Source organism: Dermacentor variabilis, chromosome 3 (genome assembly GCF_050947875.1).
Source record: "Dermacentor variabilis isolate Ectoservices chromosome 3, ASM5094787v1, whole genome shotgun sequence".
Classification (NCBI taxonomy): Eukaryota; Metazoa; Arthropoda; class Arachnida; order Ixodida; family Ixodidae; genus Dermacentor; species Dermacentor variabilis.
In genome coordinates, this window is record NC_134570.1 from 4,367,787 (window position 1) to 4,389,018 (window position 21,232).

Sequence of the window (21,232 nt, forward strand, 5' to 3'; positions counted from 1 at the left end):
TGTTGCGCTCAGTTTTACACAGACAATATTAAGTGAAGGACAGGACGTGGACGGACGTAGCGATTGCGCTACGTCGGTCCACGTCCTGTCCTTCACTTAATATCGTCTGTGCAAAACTGAGCGCAATATAACCATGGTCATTTTATGAAGCTGATTCTTTCCTAACCTGCCTGCAAAAAAAATTTTGACATGCTTCATTCGTGCAGTTTTTGTGTCAGTAAATCTCAGCCCAGTGATCATGGTCTGAAACCTCAATTCATGCACTGCAATAAAAAAATAATAAAATAAAATGGTGTTAACCGGCCCTAATCTTTGACTTGGGTATATCATAGTGGCACTCGCACCTCGGTGTTGGTGTTCTTTAGGTTAAGCAAGCAAACGTCTTTCCACTGGCACGATATGCGGGCGAGGAGTTAGGGAGAGCGAGGAGGAAGCACAGCGCGTGCCACCTGGCAAGGCCTAACCCCCTAGAGAGTGGCGCACGAAGCACACCTTATATGCCTTCTTCGGTGCTGACACCAGAACATGTAGCAAGCAGGTGCACGCTGGGAGAGGAGAAGTGAGAGGAGGGAGCAACATCACATCCGCTCTGCAAGGCAGATGTTCAGTCTATGCCAAGCAACCTTTTCCATTTCCCTTTAATTAGTCAGTTAAATATCATGCCACCTTGTGTGCGATGTCATTAGTGACGTCATTACTTCCACTTTCTACTTCCAGGTTTCCAGGAATTTCGCCAAAGTCGTGCTCATGTGGCAGGTCTTTAAAGTCTATGATTCAGTGCTTCGGTGTGCGGTAATCAATAATTTGCAATCAATTCTAATTATTCCAGACATTTCGGTAACTCAACTTCCAACTAAACTGATGCTCTGATATCATATCGCTACGGAAGGATAAAAGAAGAGAAAGAAAGAAGATCACAAGGCGCTGGCTCCTGCGTGTTGTTGCTGATCAGCCGTTTTGACCACATTATCTCTGCTTGTATATACATTGTAAATACAGTCTGTCTATACTCCCAACGTCCCCATAACATACTAGTGGGAGGTGCTGGGTACCATGGCTGGAAATGGAGCTCCGCAGTGGATGTCGCATCACCATCCCCAACATGAAGGACAGTGAGCACACAGGATCAATGTCGTTGCCGCCTCCAACTTCACCATCACCAGCTACGCTGCTGTCCCCTTCGGTTGTCGTTACACAACCCAAAGATCCCGGAACTTTCTGCAGAACCGATGGCGCTGATGTTGAAGCGTGGGTGGCTATGTACAAACACGTGAGTGGAGTCAACAGATGGGTCCCTATGCTTCTGCTAACTAATCTGTTGTTCTACCTAAGAGGCACAGCAAAGGCGTGGTACGAAAACCACAAACAGAAGCTAACCAGCTGGGACCAATGCAAAGAAAGGTTAACAGAGTTGTTGGCAAACCAGCCAGCCATAAAATTCCTGCAAAGTAGGAACTGGCCGCCCGTGCCCAATACCCCACGGAGTCCTATGCCTCGTACATCCAGGACGTGCTGGCGCTTTGTCGTAAAGCCGATCACGGCATGACAGAAGCTGAAAAGGTCGGGGACGTGCTCAAGGGAATTGTTCACGACGCCTTTAATCTGCTCATGTACAAAAGCTGCTCTACAGCTGATGCTATCATCAAAGAGTGCCAAAAATTCGAGCAGGCCAAAAGCCGACGTGTTCTGCAATCATTTGCCAGGTTTCCCAACACTGCCGCAACATCGATGTGTGAAGATCAGCCCGCACAGCAGCATGTGTCGCCATCAGAGGACAGGGTGCGAATTGTTCAACGTGAACTGGAAGCGATGGTGCCTGCAGCTATCTGTTCGCATAGCCCTGATGCTGCCCCTTCTTCAGTTCCCCTCGTATAAGCCATCGTTCACCAGGAACTTGAAAGCATTGGTCTACATTTTGTCAGTGCTGTCACCAATCCCAGAGTCAATGAACACCCTTCTAGTATTTTCGCTCCATCCCGACGCTTCTCTCCGCATTATCGCAACCTGACTGAGAAGAGAACTGTGGACAACCAGCCGATATGTTTCACCTGTCGCCGAATTGGTCATGTCGCCCGATACTGTCGCAACTTGTGGCCTTCAACCCTTCACCCGTCGACCAACCTGCGCCGTTTTGATGGAAATGCCTGCACTGTTTCGCCCACCGCCGAGTCCAACAGCGCCGATAACTCTGCTAGGAACCCGTGGTACAGTCGCTCACCATCGCCATGCAGAATGCAGTCTCGTTCACCGCAAGCACATCGCCCATCTTCTCGTGTGCCACAGCCAGATCGGCTTCCGTCCCCTGTGGCTTTCAGGCGCAACTTTTTGGAAAACTAAGAAATGCAGCCCTCAAAGGTAATTCTGCATTGCCTACTACTGCAGCAAATCCTCTGTCTGTGTCCACAAAGAGAAGTATCATTGATGTTAAAATAGACGGCCTACATGTCCAAGCACTCGTCAACACTGAAGCCCACATATCTGTGATGAGCGCTAGCCTAAGCAGACGCTTAAAGAAGGTCCTCACCCCAGCAGCTGCCCGACTACTTCATGTGGCCAACAGTGGCATGCTGGTTGTTCTTGGAATGTGTACTGCGCATTTAGGTATAGCCGGCAGCCCTACTGCTGTTCTCTTTGCTGTGATCGACAACTGCCCTCACTATGTTATCCATGGATAGGGCTTTTTATTTAATCATTCTGCTCTCATCAACTGCCAACCGGCGTTCTTCAGTTGGAACTGCCTCAACTTGCCGATGCTTCAAGCACCACCCCACCGCACTTTTGTTCGCTTCACGATGTGCATCTGTCACCTGAGGCAGTCACTTACGTCCCTTTGACCGCACAGCCACAGATTCCTGACGATGAATATGTGCTTCGCCCCATCGTCAACGTGCTTTTGAAACAGAAGTTGCTGTTCCGCATACGCTGGTCATGGTTACCAATAACGTCGTCTTCCTTCTGCTTCTGAATTTCAGCCTGTGCCCTCAAGTGCTTCCGGCTGGCATGTTCTTGGCCAACGTTTCTAGTACTTCTGAATCTGACATTGAGAGTCTGAATGCCGAGAGTGGTTTATTAGCGCCAATTGCAGCTCACAGCTCTGGTTCCTTAATAGATGACTTCGCAAAAGTGATTGCACCTGACCTCACCTCTGACAGGCCACGGACATACGTCTCCTGCTCGAATCATACAGTAACATCTTTAAATTTGGCGACAGACCAAACATCTGATGCTCACCACTGTATAAACACTGCAGACATGAATCCTATTCGTCGCCATCCCTATCGTGTATTGCATGCTGAACGTAGAGCCATGCAATCAGAAGCGGACAAAATGCTCCGCAAAGGGGTCATTGAACCATCAGCTAGCCCTTGGGCTTCGCCTGTTGTCCTTGTGAAAAAGATGGTACCTGCCGTTTTAGCGTCAATTATCGCCACTTAAACAAGATCACGCAAAAACATGTCTACCCATTACCATGCATTGATGACGCCTTGGACTGCTTGCACGGAGCTAAATACTTTTCGTCGATTGATCTTTGATTCGGCTACTGGCAGATTTCAGTTCAAGAAGTGGACCGCGAGAAGATGGCCTTCATCACGCCTGATTATTTATATCAGTTGAAAGTCATGCCCTTTGGCCTATGCAATGCTCCTGCAACATTTGAACATATGATGGACTCTCTTCTGTGAGGCTACAAATGGACCACCTGACTTTGTTATCTTGACTACGCTGTTGTTTTTTCTCCCACATTCAGCAGCCACGTTACCCGACTAGCTGCAATTCTTGCGGTCTTCCAAAAACCAGCCTTGAACTGAACTAAACAAAATGTCAATTTGGGCATCGTCAGATTACCATATTGGGACACCTTGTTGACACATCCAGTGTAAAAGCAGATCCGGAAAAAGTTTGCACCGTTCGCAGTTTCCCTGTGCCACGTTCTGCTTCTGACATGAACTGCTTCGTTGGCCTGTGTTCTTACTTTCGCTGTTTCGTCAAAAACTTCACCGACGTTGCTCGGGCTTTGACAGATCTTCTAAAGAAGAACACACCATTCTGATGGGGCGCGGAGCAGGCTCACGCGTTCGCCACTCTCATCGGGTTTCTGACCACCCCTCACATACTTGCACACTTTGATTCATCTGCACCGACCGAAGTCCACACTGATGCAAACGGCCACAGCATCGGCACTGTTCTTGCCCAACAGCAGAATGGTACCGAGTGCGCGACAGCTTATGCCAGCCGCCTCCTGTCACCTCCCAAGAGAAATTACTCCATGACCGTGTGGGAGTGCTTGGCTTTAGTTTGGGCTGTCGCCAAGTTCCGGCCATATTTGTACGGCCGCATGTTTTTGGTCATTACAGAACACCATGCCCTCTCCTGGCTGTCCTCCCTCTGAGACCCGACAGGACGGCGTGGTCGCTAGGCTTTGGGCTCCAGAAATTTTCATTTCTTGTCAACTACAAGTCTGGACGTCTGCACAAGGATGCTGACTGCCTCTCTCATCTCCCCATGGATCCTCCTTATTCTGTTGCACATGATCCGGTGACCCGTGTGATGGCTTTTACTGACGTGACCGACATGCGGGCTGAACAACAATGTGACGAATGCTTACAGCCCATCATCACCGGAGTGCAATCTGGCAGCATCGACGGCACATACCACATGTACGTGCTGCACAACGGCATCCTCTACCACCACAATATCAACCCTGACAGCCCTGAGTTGCTCCTTGTCCTTCCTCGTCATCTGCAATCCATTGTTCTCGAACAACTTCACAATGCGCCGACGGCGGGGTTCTGCATATATATGACCGCGTATGATGCCGGTTCTTCTGGCTGGGTCTCTACCGCTCTGTGCGTTATGTCGCAACTTGCGAACTGGGTCAGCGCCGGAAGAAACCTCCCCTGCCACCTGTCGGACTCCATCCAGTTGAAGTGCCCTCTGAACCTTTCTTTCGCGTAGGCCTTGACTTGCTTGGCCCTTTTCCAACGACAACTAGAGGGCATAAGTGGATCATCGTCGCTACTGACTACGCGACATGCTACACAATAACAAAAGCATTGCCGATTAGCTGCACAAGTGATGTCGCCGATTTACTCCTCCACGACATCTTTCTCCACCATGGTGCACCTCGACAGTTACTTACACACCATGGCCACTCGTTCTTATCTTGAGTTGTCGACGACCTGCTCCGCTCTTGTGCCACTGAGCACAAGCTGTCCGCCGCCTACCACCCACAAACGAATGGTCTCACAGAACATCTCAACCGAACACTCACAGAGATGCTGTCGATGTAAGTCTCCAACGTGACTGGGATGCCACACTGGCTTACATGACGTTCGCGTATAACTCGTCCCAACATGACACCGTAGGATATTCACCCTTTTATCTTTTGTATGGTCGCAACCCCACATTGCCGTTTGACACCATCCTACTTTTTGTGCCACGTGTTGCAACTGAGTACACTCGTGAAGTCATCGATCGTGCTCACATGGCTCATCAAGTCACCCGATCTCATTTACTAGCCTTGCAGCATATACAAAAAGAGTGTTACGACCGGCGCCATCGCGATTTTATGTTTGCCCCATGTGCTTGCGTGATCCTTTGGTCACCAAGTTATCAGGTCAGCCTCTTTCAGAAGCTTTTCTCTCGCTACACAGGGCCTTATGAAGTCCTACGTCAAGTTAACGATGTCAATTACGAGACCTTGCTGTTAGTTTGATCGATACTCAAGTCCAACGCTTGTTGACATCGTACATGTTTCGCGGCTGAAGCCTTACTTCGTTCGCAGTACTTCGCCTAACATGCGCCAATACGGCGCTTCAGCACAAGGGGGTGCTGTTAGGGAAGGATAAAAGAGAAAGGAAGAAGATAGCGAGACGCTGGCTGCTGCGTGCTGTTGCTGGTCAGCCACATGGAGCATATTGACTCTGCTTGTATATATATTAAAAATACAGTCTGTCTGTACTCCCAAGGTCTCTGTAACAATATCTATAATGAAACCCATGAATGTTGTACTGTACTATTTTTTTTGTGGTTTATCTTGAATTTCGTCCCCGGTCTTCTTGGGAGGTGAACTGCAAGTGCTGCGCAAGAAACAAGAGTATCACTTGATGCTCATGCCACTAAAAAAGGTTTTTAATTGTCAAGCCAATCAAAATCCATGCCACAACATGGAAAATCTGTAACATGGCTTGTGGCATACTTGTCATGCCACCCAATTGGCCACTTATCTCTACCCTGTTTATACATAGCAGGCAATGCTACAAAGGCACTCTTAGAGCACATCTGTGGCCAAAGAACAGTGTGTCACATGCAAAAATATTTAAGTGTCATTGATTCAACATTACCATACCTTCTGGAACATAAGTTGTACCCCCCACTTTTCGAGCGTTCCTAAGAAAAATTTGTATGTAATGGACAGTTTTAGTTTAGTGTGATTAGCGTAATAGCGGAATCGAAATGCACATGCCCAGAATGCTAAACGTCCCACAGCGTTCAGCGTATGCACCCCATTTCTCAGACTTAGAATTATTGTCCTCGCATGGTTTACGCAAGACACGGCAGCATTTACGTAAGACTTAGGCATTGTGTTTATAGAACTTGCTTCATTCATAGCAAATGACTGTGTACATGGCTTTCGCATAGTCTCAAGCTGCTTCGACAACAGAGTATTATGGAAAACTTTTCGCAGTTTTCAAGATTCGCTTCTCATTTTAAACGCTTAGAGGCCTAGCGAGAGAAACTATGATGATGGACATTTATTGGCGTCCTCTATGAAACAGGGCAGTGACAAATAGTGACATGCTTTTTATGCTATCATACATCTCCTTAATCTTTTTTCTCTTGTTCAAAGCTTCTCTATCAACCTTGTACCGCTACCTATGCCTATAATGGATCCGGTCGTATCAATCTCCTCCCTGCTTTTCTTCCACCAACACGCCAAACGCCTCTTGCTTATCTCGGCTGCTGACCGGTTGATGCTTTCGTCCACTTTAAATCCAAGCGCTTCTGGAAGCTGTAGGTTATCTACGGGTCTCGCTGGGTGAATCCCTTCGCATTCCATTAGGATACACCGAGTGGTCTCCGGATTCTTGCTGCAAATATGCAAGCCTCGTCTCGTTGAAAATATTTGCTCTGGTAAGTTCTTGTCCATAAACAACCAGCTCGAGCCTCAAGTAGCAAGGCACTGTCCTTTGTGTTATCACACAGATTTTCCCTTCTAAATTCTTTCTTGTCATTCTTGTAAATGTCAACAAAACAGACTGGTGGGCTATTGGTATTGCCTCCTCTTGTGTCGTGCATTTCTTTCTGCTACAAACAGTGGCATAGCCAGAAATTTTTTTCCAGGGGAGGGGGCTCATCTTGCAGCTCGCCCTCCTCGTTATGAATTTGTCGAGGGATCAAATACATGAATAACAACTGCATTGCCACTGCTAAAGATGCTGCAAACGAATTCTTGAATGCTACACACTCTGAAGACAAGTAAAATATGTATTTTTTTATGAAAGAATATACTCACATGCCCCAAAACTTGTACCCGAAATAACTGATATCAATGCTCACATGTTTTTTTTTTTCCTCTATTTAATAAGCAAAGAAAATATCACACAAACTTTAGAACTATATCAGTTCGATACCAGCAAAGCAGTGCATGTCGCTGATATGAAAAATGTCAACGCCACGAAATGAACAAGTTGAGGACAAATATTTTAATGAAACTTTGTCATTTAATAAGACCCTTGTTTACATTTTTATACAAATGCAATGGCCAGGGAAAATCACAATTAAGCTTTCCTTCATTCCAATTTATTGCCCAGGAGCAGCTGTCACCGGTTGTGTATTGTGAGTAATTGCACCGAAATTATAGTCGCAAAAGAGAGCACGTATAAAAAGCAGGAGTTCTGCAATATATACGAGGGCAAGTCAAATGAAAGTGAGCCGATGCAAATATATAAGGAACAGCGTACTTTATTTAAAGGTAGTCTCCATGCCCATTTAGACATTTGTCCCACTGACTAACGAGTCTCGCGATTCCCGTTTCATAAAACTCCTTGGGTAGCGGCTTCAACATGTTTGTACTCTTTCACATCATCATCCGACACGAATGTGGTTCCCTGGAGCTGTTCTTTCATGTTTTTTTCAATTGCCCCAAAATCTTGAAATCGTAAGGCAACAGGCCTGGGCTGTATGGCCGATGTCGCAGCATTTCCCACTTGAACTTTGCCGGTTTTGTATTAAACCACATCAGGGACATGGGGACCGGAATCGTCGTGGAGCAATATTACCTTATTCGTCAGTTTTCCACGTCGTTTGTTTTTGATTGGGACACGCAGACGGTCCGGAGTTTCACAATATTGGAAACGATTGATAGTCTCTCCAGGTTTAGCAAATTCGATCAGTAATTGCACCTGGCGATTTAAAAAAAAAAGTTAACAATATGTTTCCGGCAGAAATGACGGCCTTTGTCTTCTCTGGGGTGTTGAATTCGTAAGTTTCTACTGTGAGCTTTGCCGTCGTGTTTCAGGCTCATAGTAGTGGCACCATGATTCATCTACCATCGCAATTGCAGACAAGAAATCGACACCCTCATTGTGATACCGAATCAGATGAGTCAAAGCAGTGTTGAACCTCTCAGTCTTCTGGTGGTGGTTCAAAATCTTGGGCATCAATTGCACACACAAGAGCCGATAACCGAGACATTCATGAATTATGGCGTGAACCGAACCGTGGCTGATGTTCACACGTTCTGCCAGTTCATCGATGCTTATACCGCGTTTTTGTCTAATCAGCTCATCAACCTTTGCAATTGTGTTGGGGCCAGGCACATACCGAGGGGGAGACCCAGGACCCCTCCCCCGAAATTAAACGACATACCCCGCCCATGCAATAAAATCCTCACACACATTCCTAAAGCGCCGCCAAATCAATGTTGAGACTTGACAGCTTTTCGGTGGTCAACATTTTGCTGCCTTTTTCACTTCTTTTGGATGACGGTATTTATCGGCATCTCCTGGGGTGTGAAGGCCAGTTTTCTTATCGATTCGGTGCCCGCGCGATTAACTCGAGATGCGTTCAGTTTCCACCACGTCAGTTGTCATGCGCATGGCTGTTGCTTCGTTAGTTCAACCTTCTTTGTTTAGACTGATTCAGGGACCAGGAAAGAGATTCGGTTCGTATTCAGCTGGTCTGTATGCTTGAGGAACGAGTTGCAGTCAGAGAAAACACCAGTTGAGTGTAACTTCTCCTTTTGCTTTACTATTTTCTCGAGTGGCAGCACACCACAATGCTGGCAGATGGTCGGAATCATATGCCCGCGATATGGGTTAAATAAAGTGCAAATTAAAATAATGCGAAACAGCGTCCATCATCAAACCCTGCAATAACCCTTAAACCTATAAGCAATATGTGTCACCCGTTACCTCATCTGGCTTTTCCCAAATTGTGCAGCATTTTTCATGCAAAATTGGCAAATGGTAACAAGAGTCGCAAGGAGTTGAGAAATTAAGCCAAGGCAACAGCCAAACAGGAAGGAAAAGCGAAAATGAAAGAAATTTAACCATTGTTTATGAAAATATTTATGGATCAACATCTTTTTATTTAAAAAGGAAGTAGAGAAAACGCTGCCAGAAGTGCAGAACAATTCTGTGTATCTTGAATGACACTTCTACACTTATCAGTTGAGCCGCCTGACATAGCCACTTCTCTGCTGTGCTTACGTAGGTGTTTTTCTGACCTTCCGCGGTGGGCGCAGTAGGTCTAGAACTGCAGCGTCCTGCACTCTACGCAATTGTACGGGACTGGCTGCCACGCATCATTACGCAACTTCCCAAATAACAATACGAGCCGGTTTTGGCCCTTCACTTGGTAGAGCAGTAAATGAGAGATGCAGAAGAACTGCGATTGTTCTGCAAATGTATATTGCTCTATAATTCTTCCAGAGCTATTAAAAAAAAACACCACTATAGTCGGATACAACTTAAGTCTGCAGTGAAGCCCTGTGCACGCCCTCATAACCGCCAGCCACTGTTCTTCCGCGAGGCTGCAAATAATTTGTACTTCAAACTTTTGCCCAACAACTTGCCCAACAACGCATTCTGCTAAACTTCATTTCTTCTACATCGGGCTCTTCCTTTTGTGTTCTCCCTTCATCATACCAAGTATCAGCGGTCATGTCGGGTTTGCGCCTGTCCTGTCTCCCTTCCTTGTGATTGTCTAAAAAGCGCAACCAACGTTTCCAATTACAATGAACCAACTTGCCCAACAACGCATTCTGCTAAACTTTTCCTGTTACCCAAATAAGGCGGTAAACACATAAACAAAATTATTAGCGTGTCATTTTATACGTTTCCCCACACCTATCATAGTTAGGTGTGGCGAAAGCCTGATTCTTTATTGAAATGAAAAAAAATGCTTGCTTCGCTGCAACTGTTTCACTTCAGTTGGCAGTGAAAAAAACGGGCTTATCAGTGAAACAAACCACAAACTTTTGAAGATCTGATTAATTATGTAGTTTTACGTGCCAAAACAACAATCTAATAATGAGGTATGCCTTAGTGGGGGACTCCAGAAATTTCGACCACCTGGGATTCCTTAACATGCACCTAAATCTAAGTAGACGGGTGTTTTCGCATTTCGTCCCCATCAAAATGTGGCCGCCATGGCCGGGATTCAATCCCGCGACCTCGTGCTTAGCAGCCCAACACCATAGCCACTAAGCCACCTCGGCGGGTAGACTTTTGAAGAGTGAAATGCTCAGACTCCATACACTTTGTCCATTTCTGTTGCACACCTCATTGCTTCCGTCTATGAAAAGACTCTTTAAGAACAGCAGACGTTCCGGAGGTATCAAGTGCGACGCCATTTTGAAAAGGCCGCATGACGACGATTTTGTTTGCTTCTGCGATTGGCTCGTGGAGTAACACAACCCTGCGCGGTCTGTGTGCCTTGGTCGCCAACTGCTTTTTTTTTTTTTTTCAAGTTTTATGCTACTACCAGGCCTTTGTCCTGCAGTGGACATAAAATAGGCTGATGATGATGACAGAAATCTTTATTTTGCACTTTTGTTTGTTTACTTGTTCTTGGCAGGGTTCTTCCTGTGCTTCTTTCTTGCGCGAGTCCATCCGACGTGGTTCCTTGTTTGCCAAGTAAAAAAGAAGTGTATCTCACAGGCATACCTGTGAGATACACCTTATTTCATTTTTATTTTGCAGGTTTACGCGCCTTTATGGCGAAGGGCGGGCGTTATTCACATTTATACTAGTAAAGGTACCCCCTCCCTCATTTGCATAGAAAGGTTACCTTGGGATGGGCCCCCCAACCCAAGAGGGCTACCCAAGGAATTTCGAAGAAAATGTGAGACGCTTGGTCCACAGAGAACCATACAAATACTGCTTGGTATCCTACACTGGCGAGACAAGACTTTCCAGAGAGGTTGCGCACAAGCAAACACATTGCAATCCGTCAAGTCCCCACAGTGATGGCGGCGAGCGACCATCATTTCTTTTTCTTGTCTGCTATCCAGAAAGTGACTAAAACTCTGCCAGGCGAGAATTCACTTGGCCAGAGAAAAACTAACGCGCACTAAAGTGCACCGCGCTGTGGTCAGAGCAACACGAGAAAAACACATGCGCTCTGGCAGCCCGCGGGTAGCGAGAACAAGAGAATTGAAGAGGTTTAATGTGTCGTCACGAGTAAAAGTCAAAGTAGAAAAAATAAATGAGAACAAAGTGACCTTTGTTGGCTTTAGTGTCTTGACATGGATGCTTTGGCGCAGGTGAAAAAACTGTTTTGTCTCCCTGTCAGTCCCTGTGTGGGAGACGCCCATGACGTGCTGACGTGCGTCCTGCAGGACCTTTATTAAAGTTTGTCCAATCTAATTCTGTTTTTTGACATGATGGCACAAATGAACCACCACAATGCTTCGGCTCATCGGACCTCGCTGCGTGCTTTGTCAACTTGTGTGATAGTGTGTTTATTTGGCTTGCCTCGTTGTATGGTCCATTGTACGACTATAGAAGTGCACCTTTGGCATCCAATGTTTATAACAACATTAAACCCACAAGGTTTCGGAATTTAAAATCTAAAGCACGACCTTGGAATGTCAATGCAACTTTTGCATTGAAAGTTTATGAGAACATTATACCTATAAAGTTTCAGAATTCCAATCCTTGCGCTCCGTAGATTCTGCGGCCTCAGTGAGATGCCTTGACCAGCCTGCTGGCCATAAAAACTCCCTTCCAACTTTGTGCTTGGATGGGGCTCCTTGCGTCATGTGACTCGCAGTGCATGGGCGTTGGAGCAAAATCAAGCCAGAGTTCGCAATGTTCGCACTGAAATGTCTTTTTGTTTTGGGCGTGGAAAAAGACATTCTAGACAAAATCCAGAATGATTTCCTGTACCGGGGATTGTTTTGTCGGCGGTGCATGACAGCACGAAAAAATTTCGGGAGAGGGGGGGGGCTGGAAGCCCCATAAGCTACCCCCCACCCGGCTACAAACTATTTACGTGTAAATCTCCATTGTCTTTTTTGTTTCCATTCTTTGCATCCAATTTGCCTTATTTGCAGTTTTACCGTGGGCTTCGAAAGCCAACCGGCCTACCATCTGTGGTAAATTTCCAGGATGGCAGCGTCACCTATTTGTGAAGTCGAGAGCTGAGTGCAATGGCATGTGGCCTCTGAGATTGCTCATTTTCGGACACCATAGCCATGGCTGGCAGGCTTGTACTGATTTCACCGCAGATCAGCAGTCATGGAATGTACTAACACAATGCATTCCCGACTGTCATTGCCCTGCCTCTCCCACTTTTTTGACACACACACAAAAGCTTGGCGAATAGATAACTTATATGCACAAAGCATGCGAAATTTAAAGTGTAAGTGAACAGCACCCCGCACATAAACGCAAATGCTTACTAAAACTTGCTTTGTGCAAAGTACATTTATAGAACAGTAATGCTATTTCCCGAAGCCCCGCCATTACATTAACATTAAACTAAAACTTTAACTAAAACATTATACTAAATGTTTATTTGTTTTGTGCAAAGATGAAAAATAAATTCATGATGTTACAGAAGGAGGTCCCAGAGCACAGAACTGTATGGGGACTGCCTGTCAGGTAGTTATATAAAAAAATAAGTGAAAACAGCAATTCAGCAGCAAGAAAAAAAATACAATTTTAATAACTATCACAGGAAATAGCAACAGAAGAAACACAACACCAAAGCAGAAAATAAAATATAAAGCAGATCAATGAAAGCATGATGAAGTGTGCAGCATTAGATGTTGATGAGAAAAGATTGTAGTTCCTTTTTGAACTGGGTTAATGAAGACAGCGATGGCGTAGAGGTAGAGCATCTGCCTCGTGTGCAAGAGGACCGTGGTTCGAATCCCGGTACCGCGCAATTTTCCACCGGATTAAAATTTTTTTTAAAAATCTGCATGTTGATAAAATTGCATAAACAGGCCTGGAGTGCGGCCTGATCTGGGTGACCAGAACCGGTACCACACTCCCTCACCAGTGCAGGATTGGTCACCCTGGTGCAGTAGTTAGCCACAACCTTCTATATGATTACAACAATCCAACCCCAGCCCTCAGTACTCAGCAGCTGCGAAGCAACTGACCACGGCCGCGGTCAGACCTGTGACACAGCAGAGGGTCCGAAGAATCCCTGGTTCCGGACAGGCTGCCATTGGAATGTGAAGCTGGCAGCATTTAATGCTAGAAAGTTATCTAGTGAGGCGAGTCTAGAAGTGCTCTTGGAGGAATTAGCAGACATTAAATGGGATATAATAGGGCTCAGCAAGGTTAGAAGGAAAAATGAAGCACATACAGTGCTAAAAAGCAGGCATGTCCTGTGCTGCCGGGGCCTAGCAGAGAGACGAGAACTAGGAATTGGATTCCTGATTGATAAGAATATAGCTGGTAACATACAAGAATTCTATGGCAATAATGAGAGGGTGTGCAGGTCTTGTTGCGAAACTTAAAGAGGTACAAATTGAAAGTCGTACAGGTCTACGCGCCTACATCCAGTCATGATGACCAGGAAGTCGAAAGATTCTATGAAGACGTGGGATCGGCGATGGGTAAAGTCAAAACAAAATACACTATAATGACGGGCGACCTCAATGCCAGGGTAGGCAAGCAGGCTGGAGGCAAGTCAGTGAGGGAATATGGCATAGGTTATAGGAATAGCAGGGGAGAGTTATTAGTAGATTTTGGAGAAAGGAATAATTTGCGGATAATGGATGCCTTCTTCCACAAGCAGGATAACCGAAAGTGGACATGGAGGAGCCCAAATGACGAGACTAGAAATGAAATAGACCTCATACTCTGCGCTAAATCTGAGATCATACAAGATGTGGACGTGCTCGGCAAGGTGCGCTGCAGTGACCATAGGATGGTAAGAACTCTAATTAGCCTAGACTTGAGGTGGGAACGGAAGAAACTGGTACATAAGAAGCCGATCAATGCGTCAGCAGTAAGAGGGAAAATAGTGGAATTCCGGATCAAGCTACAGAACAGGTATTCGGCTTTAACTCAGTAAGAGGACCTTAGTGTTGAAGCAATGAATGACAATCTTATGGGCATCATTAAGGAGCGTGTAATAGAAGTCGGTGATACCTTCATTGGACAGGATACCGGTAACCTATTGCAGGAGACGAAAGATCTGATTAAGAAACGCCAATGTATGAAAGCCTCTAACCCTACAGCTAGAATAGAACTGGCAGAACTTTCCAAGTTAATCAACAAGCATAAGATAGCCGACATAAGGAAATATAATATGGATAGAATTGAGCATGCTCTCAGGAACGGAGCAGTAAACTAGGAATAGGCAAGAATCAGATCTTTGCGCTGACACTCAGCATGATGTTGTGTTCAACAAAAAAGGCCGTGAAGAGGCATTCTGCACGAATGACACCGAGATCTTTGTCACTGTATACAAAACTTACTAGGCTTGGCTGGGTGTCCGCGGCTCGCACGCATCCCTGATGCTTTACCGAAGAGATGTGGACCTTAATGTCAGACTTGCCGCCATGCAAGATGTTCACATCACAGGCACACGTGGTGCAGAATCCAAACTTCTCCTCTTTCTTCGATGGCACGAAGCGCGGAAATTCTGCCGTGCACGATTTCAAAAACACTTGGAAGTACTGTCGGGGCTTCGAGCCCACCATTGCACTGTGAAGCCACTACAGGCCGGAGTCGCACTGCATCCGACGCGGCAGCTAGTCACACAAAAGGCAAGGCCAACAGTGCAGTGACTGAAGCTGACTGAAGTCCAAACCTGTGCGCCCGCGCAAACAAAGGCAACAGCATGGCAACAGGTTTCCAGAGGCGCTATCAAGCTTTGCATATGGATTCATGACCCCCCTAGTAGACGACAGAAGTCACTACAACCTTGCAGTTCCTGATGATACCACGCATACGTATTGCCCTCTTGTGGCGGCACAACGTACCAGGGTGTAGTTTTATTCCTTTTCCGCATTGTTGTTTTTCTTCGCAAATAAAATTTTTTCCATAAAATTTCAAGCAAGATTAGTAAAATGGTCAGACTGTTCGTAATTTGTACATTTTACGGAACATTTGGAAGAGTTGGCAGGTATGCTAGTCTTTACAGACTCAATCACCCTATCGCACTGCAACCTCTGTAGCTCCTGGGTGGACACTACATATTTTGCAGAAACAAAAAAAAAGTAGCATGTAGAATTCAGGGCAACACAGTGTGAGTTGGGTCATCGCAACGGCAACAGTTGGGACTCCTGATGCATAGGCAGATGCATGCTTGAGCCAGCCTGGCAGACCTCACTTGCATCTTTCGTGCCAGACTCCATTCAAAGTGTGGTTTTCGCAACTTTGTCAAACGTTAGGTTTGCTTCTTCAAAAAGTCTGGTTTATAGTGCAGCATTACTAATGCCACAAACAATACGGTTCTGCAGCATGTTCTCAAGCTCTGTCCCGAACACAATTTTTGGACAAGCTTTTCAGTGATGCAACGAAATTGCTCAAAGACAACTGGAACACAACTGTAGAATCTGAAGGGCTGTAGCGGAAGGCTTTTGGCAACAGTGACTGCTGAGAACAGCGAGAATTTCTTCAAAGGACTTATTTTGAGGGATTGCAGGTTTGACAGGGTCACATAGTACAGCATATGTTCTTTGCCCACAGCAGTCGAAGAAGACAGCTTCCCTTTTTTTGATCCTCAGCCTTGTTTGCAATGTGAAGGCCTTCAGGTGCTCCACATAGCACGGCCAGTCTTCCCCTCTGCTGTCGAAAGGTTCGATGTTGCCGTACACTAGCATCAAGAACTGAAGCTACAAACTTGAAAGGGGTTGTACTGCTGAACAGAAAAGTTTCACAGCTTGAAGTGATGGTATGATGGCTTTTTTTTCTCATCGCCAATAATGTCACAGGCTAGGGGGCATAGCCGAGAAGCTGCAGCAACCAACAACTATCACATATGGCAGCACGCAATGAAATGAACTTTATTCTAACTGCATGCAGCTGTCATGGCTACAGCATGGTTGCTATCATTTCTAAGTTATGCTCCCTAGCCTGTGACAACTTATATATTCCTGTTTCAGAGACATGGGCTTGTCGCAGTGCAAATGTCTAGTGTTTTACGAAACACTGTCGGCTCAAGGATGGTCATGACACAGTTGTGCAAAAACAAGCCCACCAGCCCACTAGATGTCAAATTGTTCTTTTACAGCACTAGTTTTTTGGTGTGTGTGTGTTTTCACACAACTCTGAATGCTACGGCTATTTGCTTGTACTACTGTGCGGTAGTAGTATAGTAGTAATTATTAGTACTATGTACTACTAATTAGCGATGAGGAAAGTCGCACTCAGTATATGGTAGTTATGGGCAACTTCAATGCAAAAGTGGGGAAAAAGCAGGCTGGTGAACAAGCAACGGTGTCGATTCTAGGAATGCTAGAGGAGGGATGCTGGTAGAATTTGGAGAAAGGAATAAGCTTCAAATAATGAACACCTTTTTCAGGAAGCGTAGCAACAGAAAGTGGACCTGGAAAAGCCCTAATGGTGAAACAAGAAATGAAATTGACTTCATACTTTCTGCTGATCCCAGCATAGTGCAGGATGTAGAAGTGATAGGTAGGGTAAAGTGCACTGATCATAGGTTAGTGAGGGCTAGGATTCACCTCAATTTGAAGACAGAAATAGCAAAATTGGTAAAGAAACAGGTCAACCTAGATGCAGTAAGGGTAAAAGCAGACAAATTCAGGCTGGTACTTTCAAACAACTATGCAGTCTTAGAACAGAGAGATAATGATGACATAGAGCTAATGAATGAAACCGTAACTAGGCTGGCTTCAGAGGCAGCAAGTGAACTGAGAGGCAAGGCACCAAGGCAACCAGTAGGTAAGCTCTCCCAAGTAACTAAGGACCTAATAAACAAAGAATAAAGAATGAAAGTGTCCAACTCAAGAGATAAGATAGAATCCGCGGAACTGTCAAAACTGATCGACAATGCGAAAATAAGTGATATTCGAAAATATAATGTGAGAAAGACTGAAGAAAATGTAAAAAAATGGACGCAGCCTGAAATCAGCAAGAACGAAACTTGGCATAGGACAAACCAAGATGAATGCACTGAAAGATAAGCAAGGTAATATTATCGCGTGTGCCGTGCTGAAGTATACACACTGAATGGGGATCCAGGCGTTTGTACTTCATGAAACGTAACCGCTGACGCGCGATGCCGAGACGAACCTCGTTCTCTTCTTCTTCAGTCCCCTTGCTGTGCTACACCATGTGGCAATATCATAAGCAATCTCGAAGATATAGTAAAAGCAGCGGAATAATTCTATACTGACCTGCACAGTACCCAGAGTAGTCAGGATACCTCAATTAGAAGCAGTAATGAACAGGATACAGAAACTCCTCCTATAACTAGCGATGAGGTCAGAAGGGCCTTGCAAGACATGAAACGAGGAAGAGCGGCAGGAGAAGATGGAATAACAGTCGATTTAATCAAAGATGAAGGAGACATAATGCTTGGAAAACTGGCGGCTCTTTATACGAAGTGTCTGTTGGAATGCGCTGCTAGGCTGAGCTAAGCAAGCATAAGCAACAAGCGTCCCAAACAACAACTGAACTTTTATTCACTCCAAAGCTCATGAAGAAAAGTCATGTGGTATTCTCGCGCATGCGCTCTTGGTATTGTGCACGGAAGCGCTGGAAGCATGGATCCTAAGGGTGTCACAGTATGGCGCTGCGCTTGGAGCGCTGACATGATAGGCACTCCTGTGTCCAACGTCAGTAGTCCCGGTTTATTCCAGGCCACACGAACCTAGCTGTGCACAGCCGTTGAGTGGCTCGAATCCCCGGATGCGAGAGGCCGTGCAGCAATTCATAAATGTTGCGGCGAAGATGGGGGGGCACGAACAGCCTGGCCCTACCTGTGGACATGTCACAGCATACAGATCCTATCAGTCCATCCACCCATTGCAGCTTCAAGGCGCTGGTTGTGGACTTCAGTAGATGTTTCAACTCCCTGTCGCTGTGTTGAGCAGTTGTTAGTGTGGTGAAGTCAATACCACTTGGTAGGCTGATGGCGTTCACTGGGCTGCACGAAAAAACATCTGCAGCTGCATTGTCCTTTCCGCTGACATGGCGTATATCCGTCGTGAATTCTGCAATGTACGACAGTTGGCAGAGCTCTCGTGCCACGTGTGCACCCGTATCTGAGTTGATTGCGTGCAATGCATAGGTCAGCGGCTTGTGATCCGTGAGTACAAAGAATTCTCGCCCTTCTACATAGTGGCGAAAATGTATAGCAGCGTATATGGCCAGGAGCTCCCGGCCAAAGGTGCTGTACCGTCATTCAGACGAACTCAATTTTCTGAAGAAGGAAATCGGTCGCCACCTTCCGCTCGACTTCTGCTGCAATACGGTTCTAATAGCTGCATCAGAGGCGTCAACCATTACGCATTGCGGAACATCGGGCTGCAGGTATGCGAGCAGAGCAGCATTTTCGAGAGCCTCCTTAATATGCAGGAATGCTTCTACGGCTTGATCATTCTAATAAATGGCGCTTGCATTAATTCCTGATGCTGCTAGTAGGTTGCGCAGCGGGTGAAGGATGTGGCCGCACTTCGGAACGAACCTACGGTAAAAGTTTACGAGTCCCAGGAACTCTCGGAGCTGGTGGATGGTTTTTGGCTGTGGAAACAGTCGTACTGCTTCGACCTTGACCTGATGTGGTTGCACTCCCGCACTTGAAATGCTGTGGCCCAAAAATGGTAGCAACGGTACCCCGAACAAGCACTTCACCATATTGATAACGATGCCGTGCTCTGCCAGTCGCTGTAGCAAGCAGCATAGATGACTCTCATGCTCTTCGGGCGTACAGCTAGCAATCAGCAGGTCATCCAGGTAAACCTTGCAGAAGTCGAGGCCCCAGACAACGCCATCCATGAACCGTTGAATAGATTGGCCTGCATTCCGTAAGCCAAAAGGCATCCGTAGAGATTCGAACATTCCAAATGGCGTTGTTATTGCAGTCTTGGGAACATGCTCTGGTGCTACAGGTATCTGATCATATGCTCTCACCAGATCTATTTTTGAGAAGATGTTAGCGCCATGCAGACAAGAGGTGAGGTCGTGGACATGCGGCCCTGGGCAACGGTCCGTTAAGAGTCACACGGTTTAGTGCCCTATATTCCCCACAAGGACGCCAATCGCTGCCTGTTGATTTGGGGACCATGTGCAGAGGCCATGCATATTGGCTGGATGAAGGGCGTACTATGCCGAGTTCCATCCTATGCGAAAACACCTGTCGGGCTAGCCGTAGCTTTTCGGGTGAAAGACGCCGTGGCCGCGCATAGACCGGTGGTCCTGTGATTTCTATGTGATGCTGAACATCGTGTTTCACTTCGGCAAATGCCTGTTGCTGCCACGTCAACTCTGGGAACTCTTTTACTATGGTGGTGAAGCACGATTCTCCAGACGAACGGAGTAATGTCACACTGAGAGGAGGACGCAAACACGTCTTGCCTTGTACCACTGCACGACACACAGGATATTGAAGCCGTTTATTCAGAACATCAGCCAACAGACAGTATTGCAGAAAGTCAGCGCCCAATATGGCAAACTTGACACCAGTGGCTATGAACACCCATTTGGACGTTCTGTTGAAACCGAAGTTCAGTGTGAGCAAACAATTTCTGTATATTTGTATCACCGTGTTTTGTATCACCGGCTTGGAGTGGCAATGTACAAGGGTTCTTCCTCTCGGTATCACGCTCACCTTGGCACCTGTGTGGACCAAGAAACGAGCCCAGTTGTTGCGGTTGGTAACAAAAAATACAGAGCGACGACTTGAAGACAACATAGAAGCACTGGTCGCCCTCAGTGCTTGCCGCAGTTGTTTCCCGAGAGCGTGCAGGGTGGAACACAGTCTCGCGCAGCATTTCCGAATCGCTAATGATACCAGCATATAGCCTCCCGCTGGGGTTGTGATAGCAACGTTTTTGGCTCGCTTAAATTTTGTGCTTTCCCACTTGTGCGCAAAGCTAATAATGTCTCGGTGAGTCGAGAAATATCTTCATGCATTTGCTGAAGTTCATCCTGAGCCTGTTGTGCTCGCATGGCAGCCAGTGATGTCGGCATGGTGATCGCCATGAGCCGATCAGCAAGCTCAGTGACCACAGGTAGGTCTTTCTGCTCTGACGCAGCGACAACCAAGCAGAAAAGAAGTGAGGCGTGCGGATAGGACACAAAAGTAGAGAAGTGGGCAACACGAACGCCGTGTGTGGCGTTCGTGTTGTCCACTTCTCTACTTTTGTGTCCTGTCTGCGCGCCTCACTTCTGTTTTGCATAATGAATCCTTACCAACTAGCTCAGCTTTCTGTCGTTCTAAACCAAGCAGACACTTGATGGCAGCTTTTGCAAAAAGAGTTCTTGGAATAATGCTCCATCTACAATGTTTGTTGTTTTGCCGCGCAATAGTTGCATGTGCCGCAACAGCTGACTGGGAGAATGGTCACCGAGGTACATGTCACGAAGCAATTGCTGCAGTCGCTGCAAGTCGGGGGGCGTGATACGGCGGATGAGAGTTTCTTTTAGCATTGCATGCTTTTTCAGCAGGCGAGTCGAGTAAAAGATCCTGTATTTCACTGGCTATGGGTGGCGGGAGACTGCTTACTACGTAGTTGTATGTGGTAAGGTCTGCTGTGACCCGTCGTGCTGCGAACTGAGCTTCTACTTGAATA

The 21,232-nt window shown here is 46.3% G+C and overlaps 1 protein-coding gene across 7 annotated transcripts in view; it reads right to left on the reverse strand.

Moving 5' to 3' along the window:
• Positions 1-21,232, reverse strand: part of Ada2a (Transcriptional adapter 2A) — a 278,034-nt gene that overhangs the window by 170,797 nt on the left and 86,005 nt on the right. The window lies entirely within an intron of this gene.